At 39.9% G+C, this 6132-nt stretch overlaps 1 long non-coding RNA gene across 1 annotated transcript in view; it reads right to left on the bottom strand.

The window, feature by feature from the left end:
• Nucleotides 1-3804: 3804 nt before the first annotated feature.
• The window catches only part of LOC138168476 (uncharacterized), a 7407-nt gene continuing 5079 nt past the window's right edge, over nt 3805-6132 (bottom strand). Inside the window, exon 4 of the long non-coding RNA XR_011170110.1 lies at nt 3805-3900. This is a non-coding gene — a long non-coding RNA (uncharacterized lncRNA). The remainder of the gene's footprint in view (nt 3901-6132) is intronic.

Genomic DNA, 6132 nt, shown 5'->3' with positions numbered 1-6132 from the left:
TTTGGTTCTTTGAATAATAGTTATAATAATAATTAGAATTATAATTTTCCTAGAATCTCTGTGAAGTTCAAAAGCCTTAGTTTGAAGAATCAACTTTCTTTCCTTTCGAAAACTGATACATTTGCCCATCTTCAATCCTATATTATCCTTCCCATCATGTTATTCTCGTACTCAAAAGTCTTCTGTTACTCTCTCCTCTTCAGAGCAGTGGTCTCTGAAATGGGAATGTGATTCCACTAGGGGAACATGGCATGATCCCAACCAGTCAGAAAGTAGAAAGATGGGTCACATGATACCCAATTGTGGGAACTGCCTCCAATGTAACCATGCTGACCTTTATATCCCCAACTCTACCATCTCCTGTTGCCATGAAAACTCTTACTTTTGAGCCAAGATTCAGCCCCTTATGGCAGCTATAACTAAGTGGCACTCAGCAATAGGTGTGCAAGGGTCATTAGGAAATTGCTCCTCCTACTCCAGCTCATGGTCATGGGAAGTTGCCCCTCTGAGGGCAGGTGTTATGTTCTGGGGGCAGTGACCAGTGAATGATTCCTTTCTGAGTAAACTAGAGTGAGTCACACAGGATAAGCAAGTATAGAAAAATTACAATCTGTACAACAGACCTCTTTACATTATCTTTGTCCCCAACCTCACTCATCTTCCAAATTTTCCTGTTACTGTCAAGAACACTACCATATTTCCAGTCACTCAGTTTCGCAACCTCAGTGTTAACTTCAATTCACTCTCCCCACACAACTAATCAGTTGCCAAATCTTTTCATTTCTCCACCCACTCTACTGCAAAAACTTATCACCTCTTTCCTGCTCTATTGCAATAACCTCCTAATTGCTCCCTTTGCCTTAATTCCTAAAGCACAAGTCTGACCATATCATTACCCTACTCAGTAAATACTAAGGATCCCCACAGAGGATCCCTAGAATCTCTGATATAATAGTTTATCTTTATCTCAGCCTTTTGAAAAATGTCTCTTTTATGTAAGTTTTATAATGCCCATAACTATTAGTAGTATGTGAATATAATTTATAAATAAGTAAACATACACACATGGTGGGGTAGGGTATGTGCTTTTTTTTTAATGGTGGTAAGTGTGTGTGAGCAAAAAAGTTCGATCACCATTGGTTTTCAGGGTCAAATATAAACTCCTTAGCCTCACATTTAAAGCCCAATCACAATGTTTTTCCTACCCACCTTTTAGGCCTGATTTTGAGCTATTTACCTTCATGCATTTTCCATATTCTATTTTTTTTTTCAGGAATTACTTTCTTTAGTGAGTTTTTATAACTCCTTTTCCATTTAGCCAATTCTACTTTTTAAGGAGTTGTTTTCTTCAGTGAATTTTTGTACATCTTTTTCAATTTTTTGTGCTTCTTTTGCCAAGCTATTGACTCTTTTTTTCATAATTATCCTGCATCACACTTGTTTCTTTTCCCAATTTTTCTTCTACTTCTGTTATTTGATTTTTCCCCCTTATCTGATTTTAAAAATCCTTTTTGGACTCTTCCAGGAGTTCTATTTGGACCTGAGATAAATTCACGTTTTTCTTTGAGATTCTGCATGTAAACATTATGTCATTGGTGTCCACTTCTGAGTTTGTTTTGATCTTCCCTGTCATCATAGTAACTTCCTAAGGCCATGGATTTTTTTTGTTTGTTCTTTTTTTCCCAACTTATTTTGTAATTTTTAACTTTATGTTAAATTTGGGCTCTACTCCTGGGGTGAAGGAGGCACTGTCCCAAACTTCTTGCACTGGGGGAACAAGGCCTCTCTGCTCACTTGTCCCAGGGTCCCAGACCTGGATGGTGGCCTGCTGGGGTGCAACCTGCTGCTGGCCTACTAGATGCCACCTGTGTTGGACTGCACTCTCCTTTTATGCCAATGAGACAGACCTTTCCTGCCAATCTTCTTTTTTTTTTTTTAAAGCAATTGGGGTTAAGTAACTTGTTCAAGGTTACATGGCCAGTTATTTCTGGGTGTGGTGCTAAGTATCTGAGCCTGGATTTGATCCCAGGTCATCCCGACACTGGAGCCGGTGCTCTTACTCGCTGTGCTACCTGGCCGCCCCTCCTGCCAATCTTCTAAGTTGTCTTGGGCTGGAAAATTGTTTCATCTTATCCTTTTGTGGGTTCTACTGCTCCAAAATTCATTGTGAGGTATTATCTTATAGTTGTTTGGAGGTAAATTTGGGAGCATTCAGGCAAGTCCCTGCCTTAATCCACCTACTTGACTCTGTCCTCTCCCTACCACATTCTAACCAAATGACTTCTAGGTTTTCCCTAATCTCATTCTACACTCACCAGTCTCTATGCATTTGCATAGGCTGTCCTCCATACCTGGAATGTGCTCGTTTCACACTGCCACCTGTTGAAATCCTTTCTTCCTTCTGAGCCCAACTTAGGTGTCACCTCCACTAGAAATCCTTCTTTGATTCCCCAGGCCAAAATAACCTTTTCCTTTTCACTTTTTTCCTACCTTGTTTTGTCTTCTTTTGTCCCTATCAGCCTTCATGCTTATTTATTATTTCCTCTGTTCCCTGTACCTATAAGTTCCTTGAGGACAGGGACTACAGCATTTTACAAGACTGAATCCTATAGCCTCACAGGAACCTAATAAATGTTGACTTGAATTAGAATATCCACTGTGGTTTAGCAATCACACCTGAAAGCTCTCTCAACATCCCTGATGGTTTGCCTGGATCTAGTGACTAAAACTCATAGAAGTTGGCTAAGTGCTTTCTTATCTCCTCATTTAGATGGGGCTTCAATTCTTTCTTAAATCATTTTGATTTTCTTTACAGTCTGAAAAACCCACGTAGGAAAAACACAAGGAAGCATGTAGTTGCTGGTGGGGAAATAAGGCAGAAGTCTGTAGCATCTATAGGGCTCTATGCATAACTCCTTTTGGTCTCTCCTAAATTGATTTGTGTAGTAATTAGGGGAAATTACAGGGTTTGAAAAGATTCTCCTCACCCCAGTTTCATCCTGCTCCTTTCCAGTTTGGCTAACCTTTTTACTGAGAGAGATGATGGCAGAGTGGATAATTAATTAATCAACATTTATTAAGTGCCTACTATGTTAAAGGCACTGTGATAATCACTGCAAAAACAGGGGATGCAAAAACAGGCAAAAGACTGTCCCTGACCTCAAGGAGTTATCATCTAATGGGGAAAACAACATGAAAATATATACATATAGAGCAAGCTATGCGCAGGATACATAGGAAAGGGAAGGCATTGTAACTAAGAGTAGTTGGGGAAGGCTTCCTGTAGAAGGTGGGATATGAGCTAGGACTTAAAGGAATCCAGGGAGGCCATAGTCAGAATGGAGGAGGGGGAGTATTCTAGGCACAGGAGCCCTCCAGAGTAGAGAGATGGAGTGTTTTGTTTGATGAACAGCCAGCAGGCCAGTGTAACTAGAAGAAAGAGCATGTCTCTGGAAGTAACGTGTTAAGAAGACTGGAAAGGCAGGAAGGGGCTAGGTCATAAAGGGTTTTGATGCCAAATAGAACACTTTTTATTTGACTCTGGAGGCAATAGGAAACCACTGGAGTTTACTGAATGAGGGTTTTGAAGGGTGGTGATATGATCTGACTTGCCTTTTAGGAAAATCATTTTAGTGGCTGAATGGAAAACTGTATAGAGTACTATATAGGAATATATATATATATAGGAAGACCTGAGTTCACATTTGACCTCAGATACTTATTAGCTGTGTGGTCCTGGCCAAGTCACTTAAGCTCTGCCTAACTCTATTTCCTCAACTATAAGATGGGAATAATAACAGTACTTACCTCAAAGAGTTGCTGTGAGGTTCAAATGAGAAAATATTTGCAAAAATCACCCAGGGCAGTGCCTGGCACATAGTAGGTCCCTTGGATTCCCATCTAGGATGATTTGAAATACTCAGGTTAGCAACTCAAAAGTGTAATCTTGACATTATGCTTCAAGAATCATGTCATTTTATATTGATTCTCAGTTACCTACTCTTACTTCCATTTCCTGTACATATCCTTTGAACCTCTGAGTTGGTCATTTAGTTCCCTGTGTGGCCAGGGCTACACCAGACTCTTTAAGCTGCTTCCCTTTTTTCTCTTCATCAGAATTATTTGTGTTTTTGTTTTCAGAATTTTGTTTCTGGGGAGTTTCTAATTCCTGCCTATGCCAGTTTCCCTTGCAGAATATTAGGTCATGTGATAATATTTCTGAATCCTTAGAAACCCAACCTTCTAGAACCTAAGGTCTACATCAGACATCCCCACCCCCACCCTACCCAGATACCCTGCTTTATCTATCAACTCTAAAATGGTGTGGTTACTTCCTCCCCAGGTTCCTGACAATTCTACTTCAGCAACTGGTTCTTCCTTTTCAGTCAGAATCAAGGCCAGAATAGTCCCTTTCTAAGGACAGTGGTCCCTTCCCTTCATTGCTTTTCCCTTCTAAAGGATTCATTCAATATTCATGCAAAAAAGCATTTATTAAATGCCTGTTGTGTTCCTGGCACTATGTTAGAGACTAAAAAATATTTGCAAGGCAAGTCAAGAATTTCTTAGCTTTTCTACTTCCAGATGAGAGACAATCTAAAGTGGATTGAAATTCTCCACTGTTAGTTTATTATGCCTCTATGACAGCTTTGTGATGAGTTTTCATTTATCCATTTCCTCTTTCTGATGAAGTATTCTGCATGTATTCCTACCATACTCTGGCTTCTGTTTGTCCCTACTTTGATCCTCTTCCATATACTTTCCACTAATACTTTCTCCTTCCTCTCCATAGATTTCTTTTTTTTTTTTATTTTTAAAGCAATCGGGCTTAAGTAACTTGCTCAAGGTTACATGACCAGTTATTTCTGGGTGTGGTGCTGAGTATCTGAGCCCGGGATTCGATCTCCAGGTCTTCTCAACACTGGAGCCGGTGCTTTTACTTGCTGTGCTACCTGGCTGCCCCCTCTCCATAGACTTCATCACAAGAATATACCTTTTTGATATAAAATACTCTTCCAAAGCCTAAATCAAAGTCAAAAGGCATTGATCAAATACCTACTATGGGCCAGGCATTGTGCTACAATGCTGGGATACAAAGTTTAAAAAAAAAATAGTTCCTGGTCTCAAGGGGCTCTTAGAGCTTCCATGTAAAAATAAAATAAAGTGGATACATGGGACATAATCAACAGAGCGAACACACTAGCATTAAGGGTAAGGATTAGGAAAGATTCTTGCAGAATGTAGGACATAAGCTGAAACTTGAAAGAAGCCATAGAAGCTAGAAGGTGGAGGTGAGGAACAGCAAGGAAGGCCAGTGTCACTGGATCCCAGAGTATGTTGGAGGGAGGTAGGTATCTTAAGAAGACAGGAAAGCTAGGAAAGGGCCATATTAGGAAGTTATGCCTTTGATTGCCAAACTGAGGATTTTATATTTATCCTGGAAGTGATAAGTAGCCACTGGAATTTATTGAAGGAGTATGACATGTACTCTATCAGTTTAACAGATGAGTGGAAGATGGATTAGGATAGGGACAGACTTGAGGCAGGAAGACCAACCAGAAGACTATTCAACAGTCTAGGTATGAGGTGATGTGTTTCCAAACCAGGGTGGTGGAAACATTAGAGAAGTTGGCATACACACACACACACACACACACACACACACACACACACACACGATGTGATGAAAATAGAATCCACAGGACTTGACAACAAATTGGATATGGGGAGGTATTGAGAGAGAATGAGGAGCTGAGGATAACATCAAGATTATAAGCCTGGGACACTGGAAAGATGGTGGTGCCTTCAGAAGTAATACAAAAATTGGGAAGACAGGATAGCTTGCAAGAAAAGATAATGAATTCTGCTGGACACATTGAGTTAAATTTCTTTTAAAACATCTAGTTTGAGATTTCTAATAGGAAACTGTAAACACAAGACTGAAGGTCAGCAGAAAGGTTAGGGTTAAATAAGAAGATTGGAGAATAATCAGCATAAAGATGGTAACAGTCCATGGGAGCTGATCACCAAGATCACCAAGTTAAATAGTGAAGAGAAGAGAAGAGAAGAGAAGAGAAGAGAAGAGAAGAGAAGAGAAGAGAAGAGAAGAGAAGAGAAGAGAAGAGAAGAGAAGAG

The sequence above is a fragment of the Petaurus breviceps genome, unplaced genomic scaffold, assembly GCF_028583685.1.
Source record: "Petaurus breviceps papuanus isolate PSGF00001 unplaced genomic scaffold, PetGlider_PUasm1.0 37, whole genome shotgun sequence".
NCBI classification, from domain to species: Eukaryota; Metazoa; Chordata; class Mammalia; order Diprotodontia; family Petauridae; genus Petaurus; species Petaurus breviceps.
Note: the sequence above shows the minus strand (reverse complement) of the source record. Positions and strands in the feature narration are given on the sequence as shown.